Here is a 17,692-nt window from a genome sequence, read left to right on the forward strand (position 1 = left end):
CCAGCATCCTGCAAAGTCTTTCCAATGACAGCTGTGCGCTACACAACACAACTTGGAAACACGTACATGGAACTGTGAAATGTACAGATGTAGAGTTTATTAATACCTAAAATTTGTTGGCGTCATTCGCACGACGTTATTGGACGAGTTCAGGCGCCGTATTTAGGTGCCAGACTACCAGGTTCCAATCTTATCGGTAATAGACACATCTCCGGCAAGCCTGTTGGCCGTGTGCACAGTGGCACATCCCCCATGTGTGGTGTGTATTGCGCAGTTAATTGTTGCGGAGGATGTGTACGGGCTCTGTGTATTATAATTTCAGTTGTCAAGGCTCTGTGGCATCCCACACACTCACTGTCCTAGAAACGTCCTTCACGGAGAGGGCGGCAAAGCAAGCGGCCCGTCATGCAAACCGTCCTCCTCTGACACGTGAATACATATTTTAACTTCTTCCTGCCCGTACAGCCTGGAAAATGGGGGGGGGGGGGGTAGTAGAGAGAGGAGAGAGGGGGCGGGGGGATTTCGCCTTTGAAATTGTATTGACCACTCTTTGAAAGAACAAAAGCCGCGCTGCTGTTTTTCAAACAACGACATGAGCTGCGGCGAAAATCGAAAAGCAAAAAATAGGCATTTTCTCGGAAGTTCAAAAGCGACCGCATCTCTGATTTAGGAAAAATGGTTTCACCGTCCTTCCTGCAATACCTCAGAATAATTTGAATGGCTGTCGTGGTGCTGTATTGGACATCCTATTTTGGTAAAGACCGCGGGGACAATGCGTGCCCTACATCGCGTGAATAGAATTGACAATGTAAGACTGCCAGACTTAATGAACGGAGCCTGTGCCTTGTTTTAAATATAGACGCGTCCCTTGAAATTGCTGCCCGCTGTGCTGCTGCCATGTCAATAACCCGCTGAAATCCCTCTCATCTCTGCCTGCCGCGAGCATCTTTGAGAAGCCAATCTACTCAGGCGACTCGGTGCATTGAAAGCCTGCCTTCTGCTTTCCCGGGGCACCTTGCATGCAACCCTGCCCCTCCCACCCCCCATGTATGCTAATGTCCCTATGTCCGGTGAAGCTTATAGGCACTCATGATTTTGTAGGAGCCCGCACTATGCAGGTTGCCATCTGTAGCTGCATATTTACAGCGAGTGAACTGGAGCTATAAGCCCCTGCAATGCAGAGCGCTGGCTGTTGATCTGGATGAAGGTGACACGCATGGCGTATAGCAACTGGCAGCCCTGCCCTTGCTTCTGAACCCCCCCCCACCCTCCTGCAGACCGGCTTCTAGGCTACCGGCTGCTGCTCCTGAATTCATCGACTGGGTCTGCTGTCAATGTAGCTCCCCTACAGCCCGTTGCCTGCTGCTGTCCTTCAATCTTTTGAACACAAAATGGTATGCTATGACTATCCATTACAGAAAGGGGTAGGACCATATGCAAATCAGGCTTGGTCCCACCCTAACAGGGCTAATCCGGGATAAACTGCTAGGTCACAGCCCTGCTATACAATACCTACATATTTTGGCCTCATGGGCCTCACAGTGAGGAGTAGCTTGGTTCTCTAGGCCCAGCAGGCTCATGACCCAGGTGTGGGCATACCCGCCCACACGGGGTGACTTAGACAAAACAAAAGAGTTTATGGCTGCAAGATTTAGAATTAATCATAACCTCTGGCATTTCACTGGGCCACCTTCCACACCACTGTTCTTATTCTGTCTGCATCATTGCAGAAGGTGACCAGCCATATGCAAATCAGTCTGGAACTGCAGATGGGACCTGGGCTAGCAGTCTAGGCTGGACAGCTCCCATTGGTGGCAGTACCAATATTGATTTGCATATGTTTCTTCCCCTTCTGCAATGGCACAAACTAACTAGGAGGATGGTGTAGAAGGTTGCCTAGAGCGTTGCCAGTGGTTCTGATTAATTCAAAACCTTCCACACATCACGTTAAATCTTTTAAAGCCTGCCTTCTTCAGCACTTAATTTCTTTGCACACTTCGCCTGCTGCTACCTAAGAATTGTTTGCAAAGTTGTGCTGTTGTTTCCCAGGAATCCTTCACACACCCTGCATGCTGCTTCCCAAGGAAGCCGGCTGCAGCTTTTTAAACATGTGCTCTTCTTTCTTTGCATACTTTTCTCTGGTATAGATTTCCCACTGTCCCTTTCAAACCCTGCTCTTGCTGCTATAGAATCCACTGCACGTTCTGCCTGATTCACCTCAGGGGCCCTTTCACACACTGCCTGCTGGCTTAGAATCCACCACATACCCGGCCTGCTGCTTCTCAAGATCCCTTTTCACAGCCTTCCTGCAGCCCTGGAACTCACCACACACTCCGTGTGCTGCTACCCAGGAACAATTTTCACACCTTGCCTGCTGCTATAGAATCCCCCATAGACTCTGCCTGCTGCTTCTTATGAGAAGCAGCAGGCAGAGTCTAAGGGGGATTCATGAGAAGCAGCAGGCAGAGTTTAAGGGGGATTCTAGAGCCCTTTTCACAGTCTTCCTGTGATCCTGGAGTCCTCCTCACACTCTGCCTGCTGCTTAGCAAGAACCCCTTTTACACTCTACCTGCTAACCTAAATTACTTTGTAGAATCTGCCTGCTGCTTCCCAAGAGTCAATGTCACACTCTGCCTGCTGCCGTAGAACCTCCTCACAATCTGCATATTGCTTCCCAAGAGTCCCTTTCACATTCTACCTGCTGCCCTAGATTCCCTTGCACACAGATTGCAGCTTTCCAAGAGACTGTTTCCCACTCTGCTTGCTGCCCTTAAACCCTTTTCGCACAGTGCCTACTGCTTTCCATGAGCCATGTAAAGTCTTTCTGCTTGTTTTGAAGCCCCCACACACCCTGCCTGACCTGCTCAAGAGCCCTTTACACAGCCTTCCTTCAGCTATGGAATCCTCCACACACTTTACCTGCTGCTACCCGGGAGCCATTTTTACACTCTGCCTGCTTCCCTATAATCCTCCCCACACTCTGCCTGCTGCCCTGTAATCATCCACACACACTCTGCCTGCTGCTTCACAAGGTCCCTTACACAGTCTGCCTGCTGCCCTAGAATCCGATGCACACTCTGCCTGCTGCTTCTCAGGAGACCCTTTTCTCACACTGCCTGCTGCCCTAGAATCCTTTGCAGAGTCTGCCTGATGCTTCCCCAGAGTCCTGTAGGATATTTTAATTTGGCTGACAACTAGTTCAGGGAATTTCCCACCCACCCAAAGCAGGCCTGCACAATTTAATTTATTATTATGAACCTGGGACCACCAATTTAACAATATTGAATCCCTATGGCCTACATTCCTTTAGGGACAAGAAACACACAGGGTTGCACAGAAAATCTATTTATCAAAACAAATCTATATCAATCAATTGAAATATAAATAGACAATGTATATATGAAATATCAACTTCGATGAAGAATGATCAATATAATGGTTGCATCCCTTTTCTATGCTAAATTTACCTGTATAGACTTTTGTAAACACACACATCACCATCTATCCATTTGGTTACCCCCTGAGCGCCCACTCACTAAAGATTGAAAAATAAATGAGGACTCTGGATAAAGCTTTCTTTTGATAAAACAAAATTGAATCAGCGCATCCCTGCCTAATTAAGTTGCTCTACTGGCACTTTATTGAAAATAGATACCTCGCCCTTACTCAATGTACATGTCAGAAATTAACGCAGCATTCTGGAAATCTCAATTGAAATATCTGCTACTTGACATTCCTGCATGTAAATTGCTTGTTAAGAGAAAATGTCTAACTTTGCATTTTTGCTATATTCCCTCCAATGGTGCTAGCCATTATAGTGTACAAGTGAACCTTTCTCATTTTCAATGAACAGCTTAAAGGGGGGAAAATAGGTAGCCGTGAATGACCTTTTCCCATTTGTCTTGAATAGTTCAGCACCAGTAGTAGAACTCTGCTTGGGGATGTAACCAGAAAATTACTTCACTTTACATTATTTTTCTAGGAATGTACACAGTAAGATATAATTTTGATACACAGAATACTTCTTCTGTGTTTAATCATTACCCAGAGAAGGAGGCAGGGGATCACTTAGTATTCACACCATATACCCTATTACATCAAATCTATGATTCCATAAGCACATACAATTTTAAACTATGTATTCATTTCTCAGTATGTCTAGTCAACATAGATGCCCCCCCTCAGTATGTTCACTATTTAAATGGGCTAGGCCAGGATTTAATCTATTCCCCTTTGGATTATTACTCCTGTGAGGACTATTTCCTCTTTATATTGTGCTTATTATATTAAATTTACATATGAGTTTCTTTTGGCTGTCTAGGCACCCTCTTAAGGACGGGTTCTATCTTCCCCCTCTAGGAACAGGAGGGCATCAGCCAGCAAGATAGTGTCTTTTTGCTGCCATTCCCTTTGACGAAGGTCTTGGACTTTAACTCCAGGCATGCCTCTCTTTAACTCCAGGCATTCCTCTCTTTAACTCCAGGCATGCCTCTCTTGCAGTGCTCTGTTGATGATTCGAAATGGGTCCAAAGGAAAGCAATCCATTCCATTTTCCTTTCTGTTGTTATCAAGTCTCCTTTTTCTCCATCTGTCAGTCACTGAGTGAGCGAGTGAGTGTCTGCAGACTTTTGTGTGTGAGTAGGTTTGGACTTTTATGGAGCAGAAACCCCTCTCTTTAGTGGTGGATTTAATTTATCTAATTTAATTGGTTGGTGTATGTGATTGGACAGTGTTTCAAAAATTATATCACGCTAAACCATCCTTTTCGTACTCATTGGTCAGTCTAAAGGGAGCAATTTCTTAACCCATTTTTCCCTCCCATTTGATGTAATGCCATCTTGGAAATTTCTATGTTAAACAAATGTAACTTTCTAATCCTTCCATCCAGGATCTCGGTGAGTGTGCACCTGCAGTAGCGCCCGAATCTTGCAGGCATTTTGTTTTAAATTGCAGATCTCGGATCCACGTAGCGAGCCCCTTGCTTTCCCTCCCCGCCGTCCCGCGCTTCCCGGTCCACCTCCCTCCAGCCTCCCGACCCACCCACCGCCCTTCCAATTGGCCACTCTCTTCGTGCTCTGAGCCTACTGACTCGAGTGCCCCCGCCGGCTCCCCTTCCATCCAGGAGCTCAGTGAGTGTGCACCTGCAGTAGCGCCCGAATCTGGCGGGCATTTTTTTTTAAATTGCAGATCTCAGATCCGCGTAGCGAGCCCCTTGCTTTCCCTCCCCACCGTCCCCCGCTTCCCGGTCCACCTCCCTCCCGCCTCCCAACCCACCCACCGCCCTTCCAATTGGCCACTCTCTTCATGCTCCGAGCCTACTGACTCGAGTGCCCCCGCCGGCTACCCTTCCATCCAGGAGCTCGGTGAGTGTGCACCTGCAGCAGTGCCCGAATCTGGCGGGCATTTTGTTTTAAATTGCAGATCTCGGATCCGCGTAGCAAGCCCCTTGCTTTCCCTCCCCGCCGTCCCCCGCTTCCTGGTCCACCTCCCTCCCGCCTCCCGACCTGCCCACCACCCTTCCAATTGGCCACTCTCTTCGTGCTCCGAGCCTACTGACTCGAGTGCCCCCGCCGGCTCCCCTTCCATCCAGGAGCTCGGTGAGTGTGCACCTGCAGTAGCGCCCGAATCTTGCGGGCATTTTGTTTTAAATTGCAGATCTTGGATCCCCGTAGCAAGCCCCTTGCTTTCCCTCCCCGCCGTCCCCCCCTTCCTGGTCCACCTCCCTCCCGCCTCCCGACCCGCCCACCACCCTTCCAATTGGCCACTCTCTTCGTGCTCCGAGCCTACTGACTCAAGTGCCCCCGCCGGCTGCCCTTCCATACAGGAGCTCGGCGAGTGTGCACCTGCAGTAGCGCCCAAATCTTGCGGGCATTTTGTTTTAAATTGCAGATCTCAGACCCGCGTAGCGAGCCCCTTGCTTTCCCTCCCCGCCGTCTCCCGCTTCCCGGTCCACCTCCCTCCCGCCTAGCAACCCACCCACCGCCCTTCTAATTGGCCACTCTCTTCGTGCTCCGAGCCTACTGACTCGAGTGCCCCCGCCGGCTCCCCTTCCATCCAGGAGCTCGGTGAGTGTGCACCTGCAGTAGCGCCCGAATCTTGCGGGCATTTTGTTTTAAATTGCAGATCTTGGATCCCCGTAGCAAGCCCCTTGCTTTCCCTCCCCGCCGTCCCCCCCTTCCTGGTCCACCTCCCTCCCGCCTCCCGACCCGCCCACCACCCTTCCAATTGGCCACTCTCTTCGTGCTCCGAGCCTACTGACTCAAGTGCCCCCGCCGGCTGCCCTTCCATACAGGAGCTCGGCGAGTGTGCACCTGCAGTAGCGCCCAAATCTTGCAGGCATTTTGTTTTAAATTGCAGATCTCAGACCCGCGTAGCGAGCCCCTTGCTTTCCCTCCCCGCCGTCTCCCGCTTCCCGGTCCACCTCCCTCCCGCCTCCCAACCCACCCACCGCCCTTCTAATTGGCCACTCTCTTCGTGCTCCGAGCCTACTGACTCGAGTGCCCCGGCCGGCTACCCTTCCATCCAGGAGCTCGGTGAGTGTGCACCTGCAGCAGTGCCCGAATCTGGCGGGCATTTTGTTTTAAATTGCAGATCTCGGATCCGCGTAGCAAGCCCCTTGCTTTCCCTCCCCGCCGTCCCCCGCTTCCTGGTCCACCTCCCTCCCGCCTCCCGACCCGCCCACCACCCTTCCAATTGGCCACTCTCTTCGTGCTCCGAGCCTACTGACTCGAGTGCCCCCGCCGGCTCCCCTTCCATCCAGGAGCTCGGTGAGTGTGCACCTGCAGTAGCGCCCGAATCTTGCGGGCATTTTGTTTTAAATTGCAGATCTTGGATCCCCGTAGCAAGCCCCTTGCTTTCCCTCCCCGCCGTCCCCCGCTTCCTGGTCCACCTCCCTCCTGCCTCCCGACCCGCCCACCGCACCCTGATTGGCCCTCGCACTATCTAACCCAGACCATTACCGACCATCCCAGGGCAGCCCTCTGCCCATGCAGCCCCTGCAGCTAAGGACCCGAGGCAAAGGACGGCTCATAGAGTGGACGGCTCCAGATCGTATCTGCAGGTATCCGCAGGAGAAGCAAGAAGCCAACAACAAGTAAATGTGGAAAGGGCGGGGCCAGAAGCAACTACTTCAGGCCATACTACCCTACCATTCATCTAACAAAACATTGCCACTGTAAATTAATTATATCTGCAGTATATTTGCATTTGGAAACTCTGTCCTATACATACCAATAGCCTCCCTGAGAAAAGTTGCATCTAGAAGTTGCGCCCAATAGCCTCCCAGAGAAAAGTTGCATTTAGAACTTGTGCCCAATAGCCTCTCTGAGAAAAGTTGCATTTAGAAGTTGTGCCCAATAGCCTCCCTGAGAATAGTTGCATTTAGAAGGTGTGCCCAATAGCCTCCCTGAGAAAAGTTGCATTTAGAAGTTGTGCCCAATAGCCTCTCTGAGAAAAGTTGCATTTAGAAGTTGTGCCCAATAGCCTCCCTGAGAATAGTTGCATTTCGAAGGTGTGCCCAATAGCCTCCCTGAGAAAAGTTGCATTTAGAAGTTGTGACCAATGGCCTCTCTGAGAAAAGTTGCATTTAGAAGTGTACCCAATAGCATATGTGTGTATTTAGAAGTTGAGCCCAATAGACTCTCTGAGAAAAGTCGCATCTAGAAGTTGTGCCCAATAGCACATGTGTGTATTTAGAAGCTGTGCCCAATAGCCTCTCTGAGAAAGTTGCATTTAAAAGTGTACCCAATAGCATATGTGTGTATTTTGAAGTCTACCCAATAGCCTCCCTGGGAAAAGTTGCATTTAGAAGTTGTACCCAATAGCCTATGTGTGTATTTAGAAGTTGTGCCCAATAGCCTCTCTGAGAAAGTTGCATCTAGAAGTTGTGCCCAATAGCATATGTGTGTATTTAGAAGTTGTGCCCAATAGCCTCTCTAAAAAAGTTGCATTTAGAAGTTGTGCCCAATAGCCTCTCTGAGAAATGTTGCATTTAGAAGTGTACCCAATAGCATATGTGTGTATTTAGAAGTTGTGCCCAATAGCCTCTCTGAGAAAAGTTGCATCTAGAAGTTGCGCCCAATAACATATGTGTTTATTTAGAAGTTGTGCCCAATAGCCTCTCTGAGAAAGTTGCATTTAGAAGTGTACCCAATAGCATGTGGGTGTACTTAGTTGTGCCCAATAGCCTCTCTGAGAAAAAAAAGTTGCATTCAGAAGTGTACCCAATAGCCTATGTGTGTATTTAGAAGTTGTGCCCATTCGCCTCTCTGAGAAAGTTGCATTTAGAAGTTGTGCCCAATAGCCTATCTGAGAAAGTTGCATTTAGAAGTTGTGCCCAATAGCCTCTCAGAAAAGAATTGCATTTAGAAGTCTACCCAATAGCCTCCCTCAGAAAATTTGCATTTAGAAGTTGTACCCAATAGCCTCTCCGAGAAAGTTGCATTTAGAAGTTGTGCCTAATAGCCTCTCTGAGAAAAGTTGAATTTAGAAGTGTACCCAATATCCTAATAGTCTAATATCATCTGTATAATGCAGAATCTAGAACTGTGCCTAATAGTCTAAAATCCCTTTTATACAAAACTGAATCTAGAGGTAGACCTAATACCACCTCCTGTGTACAGTCAAATCTAGAAGTGTGCCTAATAGTACCTAATACCCTAGAAGTGTATTAAAACCCTAATATCATCTCTGTGTACAGTTGAAGCTAGAAGTGCACCTAATAGTCTAATATCATCTCTGTGCAAATTGAACTTGGAAGTGTGCCTAATAGTGGGCTTCTACTGATTTTAGAGCTGCAACTAGTTGCCATATTCAACCTCTCCTTAAATAGCTTACCTATCTTCCAGCTTACTAGAAGAATGCCAGCTTACTAGAAGAAAGTCTACCAACAAAATAGCAGTGCTGTAGCGACAACTAAATAGACTGCCTAACTAGCATATCCTAGGGTCTAGCTACACCTCAAAACGGCCTAATATCTGCAAACTACTACAACCCTGAAACCAAGACTACTCACAGCGAGTGACATAGTCTAACATATAAAGTCCAATAAACTTAAGTTTCAACTGAGACCACACCTAACAGCTCGTACTAAGCATGAGTGCACCCACTCCAACAGAGTCTGTCGGGAACGACCACCGTGGACCGCCCTCACTTCCCAGTGTGCCATCCGTCCCGTACCCCCCTTCCCAAATCACCCCACCCTCCTTTGCACCCTCTACCGTCCCCCTCTCCAAACACCAAGCCAGAGGGGCACAATGGCGAGCCAACCACCCTAAGACCACTCCTCCCCAAAACCCACGACCGGCCAGCCCACGTTAACCATGACCACTACCCTCACTATCACAGTGGGCACACCTTGCCCTGCAAGCATCCACCCCCCGCCTTGCCCACAAAACCCCACCACCCCTCCCCCCCGAACACACCCTTTCCTGTCCCTAAAAACTGCATGCCTAGCCCTAGCGAGAACGGAAGCCGCATTCCTCTCCCCCTCTGATCCCCCCCTCCCTCTCTCACACTCCAATCGCAACAAAGAAACTAAAAGGGAATCACACCTGGTCCCCCTCAATCTGTCAGCACTCATCGCCTTGTCTCGTCCCACCTCCACTTTCGCCCAATCACCTCCGTCTCCCATAGCTTCACCTTTTCTGAAACCTATCTCCCTCGACTTCTCATCAACTGAAATGGAAACTCCTAACCGCCCACACCCCGCCCTCAATTCCCCCGAGCCAAACCCAATCATCCGAACACACGCAGCCACCCAATCCCGCCCAAAGCCCGCCAATTCTTCTGCTCGCCCACTATTCCCACCGATCATCACCCACCCTCTCCCTCTCCAGCTTCCTCTCTCTCCGCCACTACCCCCTTCCGCTCCAGCTCCGAAACCAACCTCGCCTGTTGATGTGAACTGCATCCTATTTAATGCCCGATCCATAGCAAAAAACAGATTCTCCATCTTTGACCTCCTCGCCTCTGAAAAACCAGACCTGGTCTTCATCACCGAAACTTGGTTCTCTGACAACTTCGCTCCAATCGCCAGTGAAGCCTTTCCCCCTGACTACTCCCTCATACCACTGAACCATCCCTCTAGAGGAGGGGGAGTAGCATTCGTCTTCAAGTCTCTCTTCCACGCAAATCACTCCTCGTTAAACTATCCCTCTCCCCGTCGCTCTCACACAGCTTCCTAATAATCTACAGGCCCCAGGCTACGATAGACAATTCGCAAACAACCTCTGCGACTCAATTGCCACCCTTCAACTAAACCATCCCAACCTCACCCTTCTTGGAGACTTCAACATATGGCTCGACATCCCCACCAACCCTATGACACACTCTCTGGTTGACGGTTTAGACGCAATTAACTTCCAACCCCACATAAATGGCCCGACTCAATATAAAGGACACACTCTTGATGCTATCTTTAGCTCCAACACCCTGATTCATTTAAACCCCCCAATCCCCATCATTTGGTCCGATCACTTCATCCTCTCTTTCATCATTCGCTCACCCGACCCCACTCCCGTACTCGAATCTGAACCACCTAATCTACGCAAATGCTGGAAAAAACTAATAATCGTCCCGGACCTAGCCGACACACTCCTCCAATCTTCACCACCTACCAGCCAACTCATTAAACAACTAACCTCTGATGCCTTTGACTCATGGCTCAACGCATCTCTGATGCGGCTCACACCCCCTTGCAAACCATCAACCCGCCCTGGCCTTTTCCCCAGATGGTTCACTCCTGAGTTGAATACCACTAAACAACTATATAAATACCTAGAATGCAAATGGCAGAAAGACAAAAGCAAGGAGAACAGGGCCACCTTAGCCCGACACCTCTATCAGTACAAGGCCGAAATCCGGAAAGCAAAAAAAGCCCACTACAACTCCCGAATACTAAATTGCAAAAACCCAAGCAAGGAACTCCACAAAATCATCTCTGAATTCACCAAACCGACTTGCACCACGACCGTCCCACCCTCACAATCACTGTGCGACTCACTCTCCCTCCACATCTACACCACGGCTCTCGAAAGAACAAATACTCTAGCCACCAAACTGGCTCTTTTACATCCACCAGGCAATATTCCCCCCATAGCGGCCAGCCCACCAGCTGCGACCACTATGCAACCAGCGTTCAAAACCTTTAGTCCAATATCACCAGAGCAATTTCTCAAACTTCTATCTGCCGGCAAACCATCTGGCTCCCCGCTTGACCCTTGCCCGGCCACAACTCTCAAAGAAATTTTCGCCTCCACCTGCGCAGGAGAACACGCAAGATCCATCATAAATGCCTGCCTTTCCTCTGGTATCTTTCCCGACGCATTCAAAACGGTTTATGTCAAACCACTAATTAAAATACTTTCCCTTGACCCTCTACAGCCCAAAAACTACCGCCCCATCTTGAACACCAGATTCCTTGCCAAACTCATTGACCGAACCGCCTACTCCCAACTAAAAGCCTTTGTCGAAACCAACAATCTCCTAGACCCCGCACAATCAGGTTTCAGAGCCCGTCACGGAACCGAAACCACACTAACCTCAATCTGGGATGACCTTAAAATGACGGCAGACTCCGCGGGATGTGCTGCACTAATCCTTCTTGACCTATCTGCCGCCTTTGACACAATCAATCACTCAATCCTCCTAGACCGCCTCCACTCCCTAGGAATTTGCGGAACCGCTCTTAAATGGATAGCTTCATTCCTCAAAGATAGGTACCAAATAACAATACTCTCCTCCTATACCTCCCAAGCCGTACCAGTCGACACGGGACTGCCACAATGAGCATGCCTATCTGCCCTCCTGTTCAATCTCTACTTGATCACCCTCCCTCCAATAGTTCGTTCACACAACATCCTGTGTTACAACTACGCCGACGACACTCAACCAATTCTAAAACTAATGAACTCAAATCCCAACTCCCGACCTGACCTGGCCTCCTGCCTCCTCGACATAGAACTCTGGATGACCCAAAGCCACCTCTTGTTAAACCCCTCCAAAACGGAAATCATGGTATGTGGCAACTCCGAGCTTCTTCCGCAACCACTACCCTGGCCATCCGCCATGGGCAGCTCACCGAACCCCTGCAACTCAGTGAAAAATCTTGGCTGCATCCTTGACTCTGGCCTAACACTCTCGCGCCAAGTCAACAGCGTGTCAAAATCCTGCCACTACCACCTTAAAACCCTTAGGTGCATCTTTTCACATCTCTCCTTTCCTAACAGACTCTCTGCAGTCCAATCAATCGTTATGTCAAGACTGGTCTATGCAAACCCCCTATACCTCGGAATCCACGCGTACCAAATGAATAAACTCCAAATGGGCACAAAATGCGACAGCCAAATTGCTACTTGCGCTCGGCCCAAGAGACCACATCTCTCCAGCCCTTAAGAGGCTGCACTGGCTTCCAGTAGCCCGAAGGGTGACTTTCAATACCTTATGTATCTCCCATCGAGCACTGCATTAAACTGGACCTCAATATCTTCAAGACAAACTAAAACCCTATCACCCCCCTCGCACCCTAAGATCAAGCTCAGCCGGCCTCCTAGTCATTCCTAAAACAAACTCAGTCAGATTAGGCGGATCAGCATTCTCAGCCTTGGCCCCCACCCTGTGGAACTCACTCCCACCCCACATCCGCCAAACTGAGGATTTAACATCTTTCCACAAACTGCTGAAAACCTGGCTCTTCCCCTAAAACCAACCGGTAACCAAACTAATCCAAACAGACAATCAGCATCTCAACTACACCAACCCAACAAACTACCTGAGGCGAGAAATTGACAGCTAATGAGAATTAAACAAGTAAAGTAGATCAAAACAGTGAAGCGGATAATAAGAATAAATCATAGGGAAACTGTAATGAGATGTAAACTGCTAAAACACACATAATACATGAGGAGGGAACGAAATGAATGGCATCGATGAAATAGAATAGATGAAGCGTGTTGAACAGATGAATGCACTGAGTGAAAGAATGCATGAGTGGAAGAACTAATGACTACATAGACTGAATAAGTGTGTAAATTGAATGAGTATGTACATCTGATGAAGTGTATAGAATGGATGAACTTGTTAAGCGCCTGAGTGTGTAGAGTGGTTAAGTATAAACAGTTGAATACACTGAGTGGAAGAATGCATGAGTGGAAGAACAGATGAATACATAGTTCAAATGAGTGTGTAAATTGAATGAGTATGTAGATCGGATGAAGGTATAGAATGGATGAACATGTTACGCGGATGAGCGTCTGGGGTGGTTGGGTGTGTAGAGCGGACGAGCGTGTATGGCGGATGAGTGCATAAATACAGAGAAGCGAATGTAGAACTGATGAATGTACAGAATGTATGAGAGTGTAGAGCGTGTAGAGTGAGAGAGCGTGTAGAGTGGGGGATCGTGTAGAGTGGGGGAGCGTGTAAAGTGGGAGAGCATGTAGAGTGGGGGAGCGTGTAGAGTGGGGGAGCGTGTAGAGCAGGGGAGCGTGTAGAGCGGGGGAGCATGTAGAGCGGGGGAGAGCGTAGAGCGGAAGAGTATGTAGAGCGGAAGAGTATGTAGAGCGTAAAAGTACGTAGAGCGGAAGAGTATGTAGAGCGGAAGAGTACGTAGAACGGAAGAGTATGTAGAGCGGAAGAGTACGTAGAGCGGAAGAGTATGTAGAGCGTGTAGAGCGGATGAGTGTATAGAGCGGATGAGTGTATAGAACGGATGAATGTATAGAGCGGATGATGAGTGTATAAAGCCGATGAGTACATAGAACGGATGGGGGTATAGAACGGATGAGGGTATAGAACGGATGAAGCTACAGAGCGGACGAGGCTACAGAGCGGACGAGGCTACAGAGCGGACGAGATTACAGAGCGGACGAGGTTACAGAGCAGACGAGGTTACAGAGCTGAAGAGTATGTAGAACGGAAGAGTATGTAGAGCGGAAGAGTATGTAGAGTGTGTAGAGCAGATGAGTGTATAGAGCGGATGAGTGTATAGAGCGGATAACGAGTGTATAGAGCGGATAACGAGTGTAGAAAGCCGAACGGATGGGGGTATAGAATGGATCGGGGTATAGAACGGATGAAGCTACTGAGCGGACGAGGCTACAGAGCGGACGAGGTTACAGAGCGGACAAGGTTACAGAGCGGACAAGGTTACAGAGTGGATGAGTGTAGAGAGCAAATTAATTTATAGACCAGGATTACTGCGTATTACTGAATGACTCTAAGGGACTGATGATTGCATATTAACGTTGAACGCGGGGAAACCACGAATGCATTCAGCGGATGAGTACGGGGAGTGGATGAGTACGGAGAGTGGATGAGTACGGAGAGTGGATGAGTTTGGAGAGCGGATGAGTACCGGGAGCGGATGAATATGGGGAACCGATGAGCGCCGGGAGCGGATGAATGAAGTAAGTGAATGAGTGCGGGAGCGGATGAGTTGAATGCGTGGAAAGCATGAGTGCATTGAGCAGATGAGTACATAGAGCGGATGAGTGCATAGAGCGGAGAAGTGAGGAGAGCTGATGAGTGAGGGAACAGATGAGTGCAGGGGAGCGGATGGGTGCAGGGAGCTGGTGAGTTCCGGGAGCTGGTGAGTGCGGGGAGCTGGTGAGTGTGTGGAACGGATGAGTGTGGGGAACAGATGAGTGCGGGGAGCGGATGAGTGCGGGGAGCAGATGAGTGCCGGGAATGCGTGAGTGCGAGAGCGGGTGAATGCAGGGAGCGGGCGACTGCGTAGGGTGGGTGAATATGAAATACAGGGGCAGACAGGGCTGTATGCGTGGGGCAGACAGGAGTGAATGCATGGGGCAGACCGGAGCGCGCAGGGAGGGCTTGAGCGTGCGGGGCAGACTGGAATGCATGAGTGCATCGAGCAGACCAAAGTGTGTAGCACAGACGGGGATGCATGGAATGAAAAAAAAGTACATAGAACGGACTGGAGCGCATAGAACTGCGCGACGTACATAGTATGGTCTGGAATGCACGGAACGTTTGAAAGAGCATGTAACCCATCATATCACACCCCACGCTTACTCTCTTCTTTACACCACCACTCAACTAGAACACAGAGATACTATGACACCATTCGGTATAACTGTTCTCATACTAGCATCTCCCGCTCACTCCCCATCATTCTAAGTAAACACTGCTGGTTACACCCTCCCCCCCGGCCAGGCGTTCTCCTCAGGCCTAACGCAGCCACAGTCGGTCTGGATAAATCCTGCCAGAAAGAACACATACCCCTGATCTCAACCACTACACCTACCGATAAGAAGCAGCTATTTCACGAATACCGCACCAGCTGCACACATACCCGTTGCGCACACGCGTCGCTGACTCTCCCTACTCTCTCTACTGACCTGAACTTCGGTTCCCAAGGGCGTTCAACCTACCAGCACCTTCAGACCATACCAATGGTATATAAGGCGCTATATGAATGCAAAATAACATAACATAACATAACATAACATAACATAAAACATCATATTCCTCACATGTGATCATGTTACTTTTTTAAAATTGTATTATGGTTAAAACATGTTCAACCTTAACAATGTAGTACAGAAATAGATAATACATGTTTCATAAACCAACAAATAAAATATATTTATACATTAGTTTAGCACTTCCATACATATACAAAGTGACACAAAATATAGAAATAAAGAAAACACATACACTATAGACATTTCCTAATAGATATCTGAGCACAGCAACAGGTCTAAGAAAAAGGCCCCAAAATGTACACTATTGAGAAAGCCTGTAACCGCTAAAACCATAAGGGGTTGTTTTGCCCACAAGACACTTCAGCCACATTTATCCGGGTTCTGGATACAATATAAATAGTCCCATACACATCTAAAAAATAAAATGCAGGACCCTTGGAGATCTGGGCAGTAGATTATCAAGTGCTTCAATGCCTCATTAGAGTTCACATTCTCACAATATCGACATGCACTATGCTCTTTAGTGATCATCTTTCTACGTAGCAATATTTCTTTAGTTAAGAAGTTTCACATAACCGCATAACTGCATAATAGTGGAACTCGGACATAACTGGAGGTAGGGTGCTAGAACTCCCAGATTCTTATGTTTGTGTACTAAATGATGCAGGGACATAAAACTGTGGAATGTATCTATGGTGCAACACCAGTCACTCCCATACAATTGCCTTTTCACTCTACATGGAATGATTATCAGGTCTTCTACTTCTATATCTGAAGTTAGAAGCATGTCATGACAATAACACACACATCTCTTCACTGCAGGATTATGACCTGACTTAATCAAAATTTCCAAGTCCCTGTAAAAGGAATTCTCAACAGGAGCCAAGAATAAGAAAGCTGAATGATCTTCCACCTAGCTCGGGCCTCCATGGAGTTTAACCCCAATTCGAACCGTATGACTGCGGTAAGGACGCATTTGGAATCCGTAACACTTTTTGCCATATGATCCCCTCCAACTGGTCCAAAAATCAATTACCCATGCCTGCAAGGATTCCCAACCATGGGTCAATTTTGGTATGACTTTACTAAGTTAATAGTTTAGGAGGTGTATGATAGAAAACAGTCAGTATTTTGCTTTGATCTTTCAAATCTGAATAATTAGGACCTGCAGCTTACAGAGTAGCTGGTCCTTAATGATTTTCTTATTCGGGTATGCGATAACTGGGAACCCCATGTGTATCATATTATCTATCCACTACCTCAAGTTTATCTTGGCCCAGTTTCCAATCAAAGGGGGTGTTTTACGAACATGAAGGATTTTCATCTTAGATTGATTAAAAATCAACAAATTCCCCTCTTTTTAAATGGGGATGTCTGAGCCAAGACTTTCAGGGCAAACTGGGCCATTTGAATCTTACCTCTCATAATACATTTACCCTCAGCAACAGAAGAGTTGAAGGCATGCTTGTAATGATTGTAATGTTTGTGTTTTGAGAGTGTCTTCTTTTCCCTTTCAGAAAATCAACTAACTGATCAACAATTGATCCAATTTTATCCAATTTAAAAGTATACACTTTCCATTCCCATGAGGTACATATTAAGGGCCTTCATCCTTGTTTTAAATCTGTTTACTCCATCAGGCTTCCAAACAAACCTATTACCGGTGGGATTCATGTTCAAATTTCTCATCACTGATTGATACTTTTGATCGATTTTGCAAATTTCTATTGCGCTCATGACTGACCCAACCGTATTGTGGCGCAGCTGGCATCGAAAAAGAAATGGTTCTGCAAATAGATTTACAGCCATCCTCAGCTATAGACAGGATTTATAACATAGACCTATTAATAAACAATTGATCTAAACAGGAATGTTTTTAAGGCCTGTTGAAACTGATAGAGTCAAGAACTCTAATCTCTCTGGGAATACTGTTCCAAAGCCTTGGGCCAAAAACAGCAAATCTTCTATGACCCCTTGATACAAAGGTTGATGAAGGAATATTCAGAAGAAGTTTATCCTGGGGACGTAAACAAAAGGGCTGATAGTGGCTAATCTTGTCCTTCAGGTAGTCAGGGCCAGGCCATTCAGGCATTTGAACACTAGACATGCCACTTTGATCTTAATGCAGTCTTCTACAGCCAGCCAGTGGAGTGCTCGGCGAGAGAGAGATACATGGACCCTTTTGCTCAGTCCACAGACCAGTCAAACTGCCGCATTGTGGGCCTTCTGAACCCTGTGGAGCTGTTTTGCTG

The sequence above is a fragment of the Ambystoma mexicanum genome, chromosome 3q (assembly GCF_040938575.1).
Source record: "Ambystoma mexicanum isolate Mex_15411 chromosome 3q, UKY_AmexF1_1, whole genome shotgun sequence".
Lineage (NCBI taxonomy): Eukaryota > Metazoa > Chordata > Amphibia > Caudata > Ambystomatidae > Ambystoma > Ambystoma mexicanum.